The sequence below is a fragment of the Gobius niger genome, assembly GCF_951799975.1.
Source record: "Gobius niger genome assembly, chromosome: 3".
Taxonomy (NCBI): Eukaryota; Metazoa; Chordata; class Actinopteri; order Gobiiformes; family Gobiidae; genus Gobius; species Gobius niger.
Genome location: NC_136854.1, coordinates 30,279,448 through 30,293,789, shown reverse-complemented (window position 1 = coordinate 30,293,789; position 14,342 = coordinate 30,279,448). Strand labels below are relative to the sequence as shown.

Here is a 14,342-nt window from a genome sequence, read left to right as displayed (position 1 = left end):
TGTAACTATGCACATTTTACATTAGTTGAAACCCCTGGACACTCAACATATAATTAAGCTTCTTTAAATATTACATATAGGCCTGATCGAGGAAGCAGTTCTGCAGTAAATGTTCTATTTTCTCCCGGCTTATTGTGGCCCATAATAGGAGCACAAATGATTGCAACTGAATCCAGATCTGTTGGTTGCAAAGAATTACATTATTTTGGTGATTTGGTCCTCTGAAAACAACAAGTGTCTTATATTATTTGAAATCTTGCTAACCCTGGTTCATACTGTAAACATGTCCTGAAAAGCTTGTATAACGTACGGGAAACTAAAATAAACAGTTCAGTTCGCATTCACAAAAGGCGCACCGACATATCACACCAGAGATAACTCCCTTTTCCACGGATACAAACCATCCCAAACTGGAGGCATTTAAATCACTTTCGGGGGTCAGCGTATGAGTTGGCCCATGAATATTTAGCCTTCTTGAATATGTGGGAACTGTCTGCCGCGACGGCCTGTGGGCTGAGGAGGAGGTGAGCTCCAAACCATCTGGACTTAGTCTCTGATAAGAAACACTTAGTCAGCGCCGCACCTCATCACTCAGCGCCAGCCTTCTGTTTCGGCCTGTTTTAAACCAAAAGAAAGAAAAAAAAACCTTCTCCAAGTCACTCCATTCACTAACTTTGCTGAAGCTCTGTCACCCAATGGGCTGCGTTCACAATCTTCAATAATGTTCTAATCTCACATGGAGGGCAACAACAACAAAATCAGAAAATCCACAAACGTTGCACATGATTATTTTTGCTAGGGATTGTGTCCGTAAACTCTCCTTTAATCTTGTGGCTTAGCAATGCCCCCGTCTACTTTTGACAATCTGGCCTTTGCACGAGAACAATATCACTACTTTTTTGACGCTATATTGAAAAACATCATCTGAAATTGACAAATCTTCCCAACTTGTGTCTTATGAGCTGGCATTTCGGCTCTTGAGCGTTATTTGTTCATGTTTTTCATCATTTGAACTGATGTCTGTTTGGAATAATACATTTTTTGTGGGCCTTTGGGGTATCTTGTCTGTTGTATGGAGATAAAATTAAGGTACAAGCCACCATTTTTAGCCAACAGCATGCAATTAAGTCCAGGGCGCTGTGTTCGATGTAGTCTGAGAGCAGAACGGGACCAGTGGCAGTGTATGCAGGGGAGGCTTCGTCCATCTATTTATGCAACCAAATCCAGGAACTACAGAAGAAGAAGAAGAAACAACCATAGTGACTCCAACATTCTTTGTAACACAGTTGCAAGCTCACGAAAGATATATGATATTCTCTCTTAAACACAAGACGCACACTCTGGTGTACGCCCGAATTTGCATTTTTACTGGCTATGACTTCACCTGTAACTGATAGGAGACAGCAGGGAGATGAAGATGGGTCAAGTTGCAGGAAGCAAAGGGTTAAACCAGAGGTAAGGGGCCACCCGTATCCCGCCCTTTGTAGTGTATACAAAAGAAGGGGGCGGGGTCAAACTCCTCAAGTGGAAACACAAGGAAGGCACTTCTTATGACGGGCTTATGTCAGGACAAGAATGTCAACAGAGATTAGATGCTACAACAAATGATCGTACCTCGAGTCCTTTGGTATTCAGAGATGAGAGAGAACTGAACTCTGAGTTAAAGAGAACAGATCAAGCAAATTGTACTTTTAATTAGGCTGTAACCTCGTCAAAAGCATACTTGGAGAAGTGGTTTGCTTTGAGTAATGCTGTTCACTCTGGGCATTTCTTTCTTCACTGTATAGAAGCATCATGCGTGACACAGAATTCAGAATCGCTCACATTTTTTTGCCCTCAATCTATGTTTATCTCTGTGCCATGGATTTGTTTGCCTGCGACTAGCTACAAATAGAGGTTTGTGTATTGCTTTTAGCATGTTTAATTCTCCCAGCTGTCAGCAACCAAATATTTGCACGGAAACTAATACAATCCTTGGCGACAAAACGCCTCATGCCAAAATCGAGGTTTTTACACAACTCCTATGTCATATCCATTGTAATATCTCTGCTGATATATAGTGCTGCTGATATATAGTGGCGATATATAGTAACGATGCAGTTGTTCCGGATAAATACTGTAAAATGAACTTAAGTTACTTCTTTTGTCTATTTTATGAGCGAAACATGAGTTCTTCCTTCCCAGTCTGTCCTTTTGCATTAGTAATGAAAGAGCACAGACCAATTTCCGCATGAATCTATAATCGGTTTTAAACCAAATGGCCAAATTAGTTTTAGAACAGCAAACGGGGGGATTAAATTTAAAGGTCGAAATGCACATGTTTTGTATATCTTGTGTTTAGTCATTTTGGGAGTGAAGAAATTGGAAAGATGGACAGATGGTTAGCATATATATTTAAAAATGAAAGTAGTTTAAAGATGATAACTTTTTCACTAGATAACACCGACAATCCTAGAAGCAAATGAGCAGCTTTCCGATGATCAATCTACAAAACTCTTTCACGACAGACAAATGTTGCCTCATATGTGTTAAGACACTGAGACATGACCGATGGCACACCAAATCTACTTGCGCATAGTGATTCCCTAGCTCATTCGCGCCCTCCACAGTATAATACTCCCATATTACTGCTGTACGGCCATGATGCATGCTCTATAAATGTCCACGCACATAATGAAAAGCCATAAAGCAGCTGAAAATATGGACAAAATAGTGCGAGTGAGCAGGACCTTTATGCATCTGCGGCGCGTGCATTCAAACAAGCGCACTAAATCTCCCCGTGCGGAGCCGGATGCAATGCCGCCACTATATCACCGTGTATCGCGCTGTGTGCGTGGATGTACGGCCCGGGCATTTCAACAATAATTGAAACTTTTATTTTCAGAGTAATAGCCCCATCTGGAGTAATGTAGTCCATCGGGAAAATGACTCTCCTTTCCAGCTCGGGCCGCAGAAGCACAGACAGGAGCGGAGGCAAGTCAGTGGCTTACAGTCTTCTCTTAAAGGGACAGTGCACCACATTTTCATTTTCGAAACACATTGTGTATTAGGGTGAACAGAACTGAGGATAAAACATTCTTTAGGACACCTCGGCTTTGATATTCTCCGTTTTGACATTCGAAATAGTATTCACTTGACTAGTCGGCATTTTGAATCAACCTGAAGCGCCCTCTGCAGTCTGGAGTGGGAATGGCACGGGATAGAGCAGAGGAGCTAACGGCATGCTGGGAAACTGATGACACCAAAGTGTAGAGAACTGTTCAGAGCGGGTTCGGTGATGGATCGTGGGCTTTCAAAATGTGGAGGGGCAGTTATGTGTTCCATTTATGACACCAAAAATAAAACAGGAAATACAAATAGGAGCCCTTCAGTAGTAGAAGAAGAAATCACCTGTATAGGATGACTCAAAACAGTGTGAACGAAGCAAAAATACTTCTGCCTACTTTGTGCGCGATATGTCTCGTTCAAAGGTCAAATTCAAAGAACAAATACCCCTATACTTGCAAATCAATTCCAGTCTAATGTACTCCAAAGTTCTGAATCTACACATTTCGAGTCAGGCTTCAAAGTCCCTCTGTTCCGACAATATTGATCGCCTAATTTTGGAACAAAAAGTCACCAAATGCGAGGGGAAACGATGTATCCAGAAACACCCGGTCTATCTCCCCCATCAGTCTCTCAGGCCTTGTTTCTATAGAGATACTGGTCTATTTGTGTAGAGAGAGAGAGAGAGAGAGAGAGAGAGAGAGGGGAAGAGAGGGGAAGAGGGAGGAAGATAAACTCAGAGCAAGCATCTGAATGAGCAATGGGCGAGATACTGGAGTCAAGTTGTTTAAAGCGCCATGAATCTCCTCAGATATATCTCTCACAAACGCACATTCATACCGCGGGGAACCAGAGCACTCCGTCAGAGAGACACAGCGGCCTACTTTCTCTGGGATTTGGACACTTTGTGATGTTTTGGCCGAGCTCATTTAGCAGGAGGAGGTATTTTACCCATCAGCGGAAGAGGGGAGTAATACGTTACATCTGCCAGGTTACATTTACCAAGTTGTGCAGAATTTTGGACGCAAGATTACGTCAAACTGGATCAGGATTTAGTTTGGAAGTTTGGTTCATTTGTTTGTCTCGGGCATCGAAGACATGTCAGTCTCTAATTTCAAGAAAAGGTATACTTTTCCACCCTCATTTTGTGCTAACAAGCGACGGCTTCTACTGAACGTTGTCTCCTCGCGAAACCAGAGACTTAAAAAGGCTTCAGATTTTCCTTTTTAGTCGAGTTACATTTTAACTACTCTGGCAGTGAGGGAAGATAAGAGGAAGCATGTGTCCAGACTAATTGCTATTTATTTAGTTGTTCCAAGATAGCAATTTAAAAGAAGGATTTTCCACATTCATTGATCTTAGCGCGGCGGATCAAACGCGACCAACCAAAATGGGATCGTTTCTGCTCAGCATATGGTTTGCAATGCGTTCATTCAAATTTGCAGAAAAAAATGTAGCCTTGACAAATCATTCTTGACAAAGGAGATGTGTTTGTGTAAATTATCATGAAAAATCACTCTGCTGGACATCCAATATTTATAAGTTCTGGAGGTATTTTCAAGACCACACATTATAAATTACACTACACGCAATACTAACCATAAGCACCACAATAACTTGAAAAAAAACAAGTACAACATTTGAGATCTGCCTAAAACTATTGATTTCTTCCCTTATTCGTGACACAAACATCCATCCATCCAGACAGACCGAGTTGTCGCCTCCCTTGAACACCAGCTTCCCTGTTTCCTCCTGTCTTTGGCGATGCGCACAGCGACCATGCCCGCGGTGAGAGTGTGTACAGTACGTGCAGCCCATGCTTGGTCGCTCATGTGCACGTGGACATATCCGTGCTCTAATGCCGTAAGGCTGCGAAGGCTGCCAGTGCGTTCGGGGCCAATTGCAGTGGCGGCGGTGGTGGATCCAGCAGGTCATATAATGGTCGGCTGGGCACATTGTCTGCCCCAGCGGTCACCGATTCACACACACTCACGCACACACTCACGCCCGTTTAATCTGCAAATACATCGTCCGTAATCTGACAAGAGACTCACACAGACGGACACATTTTTGTTTTGGTCTTTAGGATGTCCCTCGGTGAATTGGAAAGAGGCAGCATTCTTGTTATCGATTATATGGCATCTTTTATGTGAAAGAAAATCCACAAATCTTAAGCTTGGTCAACACTATTCTGACAAAAATCTCACATAATTCAATCTAACAAGGTCCCTTTAATCCAGATTGGCCTTCTTGTAACGGGATTGGACATGGGTGCTCTGGTTGGTGCCTCCATTTTGACCACCTTGCTAAATATCCATAGGGCAAGCATTCCCAAAGTCTGGCCCCCTCATCAAAGATCAAACAGGCCCCTCCCATCAATGATGATTTACTCGATTCAAAGGAATGTGTGCATTTGAGCAAATACATATTAATGTCCTTTCAAACTCTTTCAAACAATCTTTCTGGTACTGAGCGTCAAAGCAAGAAAAAACAATGCAGAAAAGACACTCTTTGGCTTCTGTTGCCACGCTATACCCTCTATTGATCAGCGTGAATGGGTGAGTGCTTTGAGTGATCGCTTACAGGTAGCCAAGTGCAACGCTAACTCCGGTCTTTAATATGAACTGTTTAGTTCCGTGACTTTCACTACACTCACCCCCCCTCCCTCTGACTCCGCGAGCCTCTTTCTAAGAACCAGCGAACGAACTTTGAAGTCGCTGGGCAGTGTTGCCGGTCGCGTCCCTTATTGGAGCTGGCGCTGGAATGTGGCAGCTGCCTGTGCTGCTTGACTGACTGCTTTGTCTCCCCCAGCGGTTGGTCTGCCACTCACCGCCGGCTAATCCACTAAAACATCCCACCAACAAGACCAAATATGAGCACCAAATCCCCGCCAAAGCCTTTTGTTGGAGTTATTACGGGCACGGCTACACACGGTTATCGGCTTTCCCTCAATTTACTTTATGGGTTTGCAGGAGAAAAGCTCTTTCAGGAGCATATTATTCAAGTTAGGTTTTTTTTTGTAATATCAGAGTTTGGACACAGTAACTAAAAAAGACAACAATAATAATGGGCATACATGGATTTTCAAATAAGAGTAGCCGCAGTACTGAAAAATATTGATTCAATTGCTAACATGATAAACTAAAAAGAATTGTCTCTGCATGACACAAAATGTTGTTCCTTCAATAGAAATAGTCATGGAGTTGTTGTTTCGTTGAACCAGTTGCACATGTTTGAGTCATCTTTGAATCTTCCGCGGTCATCATTCAACAGTATCGCGGCCCTGTGTAATCACAAAGCACTTTTATCTCCCAATCTCTTGCAAAGCACAGGCCAAAACATCCTCCGAAGCTTCACGACCACAAGGCAACACACAACAGATCGCAGATATAGGCCTACAGATTGCAGTTCTAGCTCTCAGCCTGTGTACTTGGCGCTTTTAATTCCATGGAATCTACCTAAAACCCTCCTATTTGTGCATCTGGAAATCTAAGACGTGATGCATAAATTGCCCAACGCCCATTCTGACTAAGACGTTGGATTATTACTAATAGCGCTCCTGGAATCCTAATCAGTGGCACATGTTACTGCGCTGTCTCATGGCCTCATTTCTTTACGACATGTCCATCTCGTTCGCTCTTTTTTTTTTTTTTCTTTTTTTGGGGGGGGCACGTTTCCTTTCGCTTTGACAGTTTAATACCTTTAATCCATCACTCTCTTCGTCTCTTCCTCCCCTGCTTCCCTGCTCTCACGCCATGTTTCGCGCCGCATCAAAATTTATGTCTCTAATTGAAAAAGTTTACGATAGAGGCGGCCGCGGGGACAGCGTAGGTAAAAAGATACATGCGCTGGAATGTGTCTGGAAGCCTTTAGGTCAACCGTGAGGTGATGTATGGTTTTTGCTTTGTCTTATCTGTTAAAATATTAAAGGTACTGTATCAGGCGGGAACAAGTCCTGTTAAATCAAAATTGTTTGACGTGTTAATGTTGTTCTCTCGTCATCGGAAACATACCTGAGGTAACATTAATCTTGACTGACATAAGTTAGAGTAATGTTTACTTCTTCTTTTGCAGAAAGTACACTCATTTGGACAATCTGTTTTTTATTGCACAATAGATAGAACCTAGAACTGCCATGTCCACTTTTAAAGCCCATAAATCATCACCAGACCTCTCCTGAGCAGTTGTGCAGCTAAAGTGCATTCATCAGGGTATCACTGACTTGTTAGTACGGTGTTAATTAAAAACAAAAGCTTGCATTGACTGTTTTACCACATGCGATTCCCACTACTGCCTGCAGAGGGCAGTCTGAGCCAATGCAAAAATGCAGAGCAACACAGTTCTCACTCCTTAAGTGTCCTTCCAAAAATATAAACATAATTAAATATTCATGTTGTAAAGTATCAATGCTGAGTTACCCAGATTCATCTTTATAAGCCACAATAATGCAATCACGTTGACTTCAATTTAAAGTAAATGCAGTCTTGCATAACGAACAGCTGTGCCCTCTGCTGGTCACAAAGAGGAACGGCAGGAGATGTGAAGCAGACGGTTTTAGCAAGCAGAACATGCAGAACATCTAAACTAATATTTTCCCCTAGAGCTTTGCACCCTGATCCCTGTGTGTACAGACTCGTGATTTGGACACACATTATTGAAGTGCAATTCAGATGTTTGCCGATGTAAAAGGCAGACCTATAGGTCGCTAAAGGGAGAGGCCAAGAAATACAGGAGGCTAAAAAGGTAAGAGATCCATGCGTTGGAATGTAAATGCATGTCTGGAAGCCATTAGGCCGAGTGCGTAGGCCCGTCTTGTCTTTCTGACGCTGAGCGCGAGCAGCTAACCCTCACCTGCCTCACACACACACACACAAGCGCACACAAGTACGCTCGCATACAGGGCTAAAGGCGGTGGCGTTAAATTGCAAAGAGGCCAGATCTGTGCGCCTCATGCCTTCCTGAGTTTATCCGCCATTGGCTGGGTTAAACATACCATGCCCACTGGTGTCAAGAAATCGCTTCCATGTTGCTTTTTTGCCGAGTTGTGAACGGATAAAATGGAAGAAAGTTAAAGGCATTACATGTGATTTATTTGTGGGATGAAAAGGGTTTCGTGCGCCGTGATTCGTAAAGGAAATTCTCTAAAAACCTCGTCATGGCACACAAACACTGCACAAACCAAAATAACTCATTTTCCCCATGCTTTGATCCCATAAGGCCAAGTTCAGCGCGCCTGTGTCGTCTGCGGATCGCGCCAGTGTGAGAGAGCAGCGTCCGGGTCAGCCCCGGACATGTGCGTTTCATTAGGGACTCCGAGAATGAAGTGTTTATTTTGGGTCTGTCAGTCAATTCATAAGTATGGCTTTCACCTTCTTAGTCAAACGGAGCAGGTCGGGTCGACTTCGGGAGCCACGTTGTGAGTATATCATTAACTCAACAGGAGATAAATGCATAGATGTTCAAAACAGGGGGGAAAAAAGTAAAATAATTAAAGGTCCTACATTAAACCATTTTTTCGTTAGCCGTGACGCAAACTCATTCCTAACACATTTATAACATCACAACTTTTCACCGGTATACGTCTACATGACAACGCTAGTTCACGAACGATTGATAAGGTTTTCTAACTAGATGCGCATGGTCTTTTTTCACAAATGTTGCCTTTACCGCCAACCAACCTCTACAGTCCACCCCAGGGCAGTGAATGAATACTTTTTTGATTTCACTGCCAGAAAGAAATCAGGTACATGGCCTTTGAATTCCATATAAAATGCATCCAAACTCTTCTCCTCCCTGGTCATGAACTGTAACTCTAAATATCTTCCTGGAGTCAATAAGGTTGTCTTCCCGGCCTTGGCGCTGATGACCCCGAGCGTTCGACGGTCACACGGTGGACATAATGGTCATGTTTGTTACACTTGAGGCCCGGCGTCCGCGAGCTCCACCGAAGCAGCAGCTGGAGCTTCGGCAAGGTGCGACAGACAGACCTCCTCCATACGGTTAAATCTGGTATGGTTCTATGAATACTGAAAGCAAGGGAAAAGAGTATGCTTTTGAATGTGAAAAAAATAAAAATAAAAAATTGAAAAGTTTTATGGAGATTAGAAATGAGAGGATGTTTAGGGAATGAGTCATGCGATGATTTGATATGCAAATAAGTCATTTAATATGTAAACACGCACTTGCATTAGCACAATTACATAATGCTGAAAACACTGAAGTCCGATTTAGTCAGGAAAACTAAGCCGAGTAGGAGTATTGTTTTATAAATCAATAATGTAAAGAAATAGGAAGCATTTTGGTCACAATAACGTTTCAGATGGCCGAGTGGTTAAGGCTGCAGGTCAATCTTCCGGCCTCAGTGTTGCAAGTTCAACTCCCCGCATTTACCCCCTTTCACTTTAATTATCCCGTCTAATAAAGCATATGGAACAAAAAATAAACTAAATAAAACAAAATATAAATTTAGAAATATTTTCCAAGCATAATAATATTACGATAAAGTTACAAAAAAAGGAAAAAAAGGAAAAAACAACAACAAACAAAAAGCGATTAAAAATGTATTGAGGTGTTTCTATAGAAAGAGTAAGTGAAAAAAAGAAAACAAAGTAACCACTGATCAAGAACAGGTGTAAGGCTAAGGTGTGCTTTGTCGTCCCTGTCCTGAAATTTAGGCCCTGCGTTTGACCCATCCTTCTATGCCGCTGGTGCGACCCGTGCGGGGCAGTGGGCGACCGCAGAGCAGCCAAAACAAAGGCCGAAAGGAAAAAAAATAAAAAATCATAATAGTCAAATTAAATACACAAATAGACACTAACACTTATTTGATCAAGTGCTGAAATATTTACATGTGGTCGTACGGTGGAGCGGAGTGTGTGTGTGTGTGTGTGTGTAGTGTGTGTGTGTGTGTGTGTGTGTGTGTGTGTGTGTGTGTGTGTGTGCGTGCGTGCGTGCGTGCGTGCGTGTGTGTGTGTTTGTGTGTGTGTGTGTGTGTGCGTGCGTGCGTGGGGGAGACACACGTGTCCCTGAGTGTGAGAGACCGTGACACAGATGAAGACAGAGTTCACCGAATGAAGGTAGATTTATAAAATGAGGCGCACTAAGTGGTTCCTAATGGACAGAGACATAGAGATGGATGGAGAGAGAGAGAGAGAGAGAGAGGGCTAGGGGGGGTGGGGTGGAGGCTATAGGGCCTTGACGTGTGATTGACAGGTTGACAGTTCGATGATGAACTTGGCTTCTTTCGCCTGTAACTTCCTTCCACTTCAAAATGGACAAAAAAAGAAAAAAAACTACCAAGAAATGTATAGCGCGTATGCAAATTTTAAAAGTAAAGTTTGAATATGCGCAATTAAGTTGACTACTTTTGACAGGTAATGTTATAATGCGGCACACTCTGATGGTGCATAAATTGGCTCAGAAAGTAAAGAAGTACGCGTAACAATCTTGACAATAAAGAAAGTAGATACTTGAGAACTTTCGATGTGTGCAATTTAATTTGAAACATTCTCTAACGGTGCAAATAATTAAAAAAAATATCAAAAATATGCTTGCCAGCCCATAGACTCGACTCTTGTTGTTGCCTAGAGGTAAAAAAAAAATGCTAAATTTCCCAAATCGATACACATGGAGCAGGCAGAGTTGTTAAAAAATACATGACCCCATGTACATTTGCATTATGGAGACAGTGTATCTGAGAAATTGACTTAAAATTTGTATTCAGTCATGAGAATTGCTAATACATAATTAATAAAAAGAAAAAAAAAGCATTGATCACTTTTACCAGTCTGATCACAGCACGTTTTCACCTTGGCCTTTTCGTTGGCACTCTCTCGCCATAATCCGGGGCCCATGCAGTCGCTGCCACCGCACTCTCCCTGCACTTCACCAAAACACACGCCAAACCCTAACGCACAAATTCAACCGACGGGCAACACGAAAAGCAACACAAAGCACTGCCTTTTTTTTTTTTTTTTTTTTCCTTTCCTTGGTCAATGAGTTTAAATGCAGTCAGTGGTTCCACACAATGAGAGCCAGTTGACAGGAGAAGGGGCAACTCTCCCCTTTATCCAACACACACACACACACACACACACACACTCACACACCAACACACACGCTCATACATCACCACAGCGCACAATAACCAGCAGGAACAGCAGCAGTACAAGTAGAAGTAATGGTAGATGTGTAATAATAAAGGGGGCTGCTGGATCTCTACCTTGTCTGTGTTGGTACTCCAGTTTCGCCCACTTTAAAGGGTTAACGCTCCGGGAAAAAAGCACATAGGATCCTTTCAGGCACGCATGGAGACTCTTGAGCGTTGAGCAAAACGGGGAGGAAAGAAAAAAAAAACAGCACCTCTCGTTTCAATTTGTCCCTTTTTTTTGCTCTTCTTCTTCTCCTTTTTTTGTGTTAGGAATCAATTTTCCTGACAAACAACAACAACAGAAAAAAAGAGTGTGGTTGCTCTCCTCCGCACGGGACTGGCTGCCTGTACCGGGTTCCTTGCACTTCTCCCGCAAGCTTGTAGAGTGAGGTATGGATGGAGACTTGAGGAAAAGAAAGGAGGAAAAAGATGTGTAGAAAAATGGACAAAGGAGCTTTTGTGTAGTCTCAGCGGCAGATCCTTTCCCCCCCCCTTCGGACGTCGGTGAGGATGGAGATCAAAAAGAGCGCTGCTGGTTTGTGGGCTTTCCCTCTTGTTCGTATAGCGCGTGCCGGATTGCCTTTGCCGTACTATAGTGCGATGTGTCTTCGCTGGCTACTGCCGACTAGACTGCGCGCTCCCCGGCTCTACCTTCCTCACTCTCTCTCTCTCTCTCCCTCTCTCTCTCTCTCTCTCTCTCTCTCTCTCTCTATGCTCCTGGAAGTTTGGAGCGCTCTTGCTGGCTGCGCCGAAAGATGTGGGCAGGGCTTGGGAAGCGAACGGAGGCGCGCGATTGGTTTGCCGGGGCTCGAAGCGAGAGGAGAGATAGAGTGAAAGGGAGGGGAGTGTGGCGGGGTTTTGTGTGTCCTAGAGGTGTAGTGGTGAGCAAGGGGGGGTGGGAGCTTCGTGAGAGGAGATACCCAACCCACGAAAAGAAGAAGAAAAAAAAAAAGAGAAGGTGGGGGGGGAAATGCATTCCGGCGCTGCGATCGTGCCGATTTCCGCCGCGGCTGCGCAAGTATTCATGGCACAGTGAGGACGTGTGCCTCGCTGCGCCTGTGTCATAAACAGAGCGCTGGTTTCAGTGAGCCCGAGTGGCACGGCATGTTGGGCGATTTGAGCGCGATGTGGGGAAAGCCAGCTGTGTCAACTGAAGGTGCAGGACAAGAGAGGAGGAGGTGGAGGAGGAGAGAGACAAAAAACAGATGGAGGGATAAAGGAAGAACGAGAGCGAAAGAGCGCACGGCATTATGAGAGAAGATGGATCAGGTCAGAGAGTGAAGTGCCGGCCAATAGCAAGGTGGAAATGGGACTTGGATTAGTTTCATCTTTACAAGCGAAAACGGTGTAAAGACGAAGTCAAGTGGTTAGTTTAATCTTGTATGGTTACAAGACTTTTTTTTTCTTTTTTTTTTTTTTTACATCCAGAAAGCAGGCTGAAGAGTGAAACATTGGTGTGTGTGTAAAAACATCAACATAAAATAAGTCCAGTTTTCTTGTTTTAACCAAAAAAAAACCTGCAATGATTTTTTAATTATTTTTTTTAAATAAAAGTTCTCTCTCATATTTAAATTTTGTGCATATTTATATCTTGTAAACTAGGAGAAGGCAACATCAGACCCGGGGCCAAAAACCGGCCCTCCAGCACAGAACCTCTGGTCTCCAAGAGGATTTTGAGAAATATTATTTTGTAAATAAGACTAATACTAATACATGTTAAAGAACTCTAAAAAGGCTAGAAATACTGTCAGTATTTTTGAAAATTTCCTGCCAGAACATCCCACTACGTCAAAGTCAACCATTCATATACAGTGAGCTAATATTACACGTCAAGAATGTCTGAGAGCCGCTTCAGAAACACTTGGGTGTCGTTCAGAATTAGTTGCCGAGATGGTATTTCAAAGGAAATGACATAAGTTTAGTCCTGATACTTTACAAGTGAGTGCAGATTGTGTTCATGTTCAGAACAAACAAGAAATGAATCTAAAATTTGAGTTATCAAGCGTATAGAGATGTAGAAAGTCTGGCGATCTACTGGTAGTTCTCAAGCTGGTTGAAGGTCCCTGGGCTAGGTCATATATTATGTAAAACATTGGCATTTGCAGAAGATGGCTCTTTACTTTTGGGTAACAATGGTGAGATTCAGCCCTTGGTGTTTTGGCAGTGCTGACAATTGGTCCTCCATGACACAAACTTGCCTTTCATTGCTTCTATAGATGTGTGTAGTATTTTAGTGAAATAATAAACAATTTTCCATTAAATTTGGGGAGCATGGTGCGTTCTTGTTTTGTTAATTTACATAAAAATGAATAATGTGTTTATTATTAATGTTATTATAAAATGAAAACAAAATAACGACCAAGACATGCACCGTCCTGGCTGGGATATTACGGAAAGGTCACTACACGGTTTACGCCCACTGATCCTGACAGGTCGCCCATAGGCATCAAGAGAGGATGCATTTTCTTGTGAGGAGGAAACTTTATTATATTAACTGAAGAGACCCACATCTAAGGCCACAAAAATAAACACTGTAAGTCTTATGCATATGCTGTGATTCAGACCTGTGTTTTTTCTATTGCTGGTCCCTTCTGGCCCCGCACATAAATTTCCCATATCTAATGGTATTAAGAGGCTCAGGCATGTATCAGAGAGTTATTTTTAGCTCTATATTGTCCACAAAGGTAATCTGACTGGTGCGCTGTTATACAGCGCTATAAGAAAAGTCATTAATTTCATATTTGTACATCTTCAAAAGCTTTGTAATATCATAAAAAAAAAAAAAAACACATTCATGTCTCGTAACATTTTAATCAGTTTGAGGAGAGAAGATGCTAATAAAGTTTTATGTGTTGAAGCAGCCCTCCGAGGAATTCAGTAAAGTGCACTACGATCATTTATCCGCACAATAGGAAAGCTGGATTTATATAATAATGATGCTGGCGATACTGTTTAATGCAGTGGGTAATAGCATAGCACTATCGGAAGGTAATTTTTTTTTTTCGTAAATAAAGAGGATTTGGGGAGCTCAGAAAAGAGAACAATGCGATGATTGCGTGGGCGTAGAAGCAATTGAGCGCCAAAAGCTTCAAGAAAGATGACGGAAAATGGGTTGTCAATCAAAGTCAACATGTCACAAACCATATAT

At 42.7% G+C, this 14,342-nt stretch overlaps 1 protein-coding gene across 9 annotated transcripts in view; it reads right to left on the bottom strand.

Annotated features, from left to right (window-relative positions):
* tenm3 (teneurin transmembrane protein 3) overlaps positions 1 to 14,342 on the bottom strand; it is a 627,437-nt gene that overhangs the window by 345,870 nt on the left and 267,225 nt on the right. The window contains exon 1 of one of the 9 annotated variants that reach the window (XM_079553235.1): positions 11,267 to 12,019. The exons of 7 other annotated variants lie outside the window; for them this stretch is intronic. The gene's annotated coding sequence lies outside the window, so the exon portion shown is untranslated. Of the gene's footprint in view, positions 1 to 11,266; positions 12,020 to 14,342 lie in introns of those variants that run through there. One more of the 9 variants, XM_079553236.1, reaches the window with a different exon arrangement.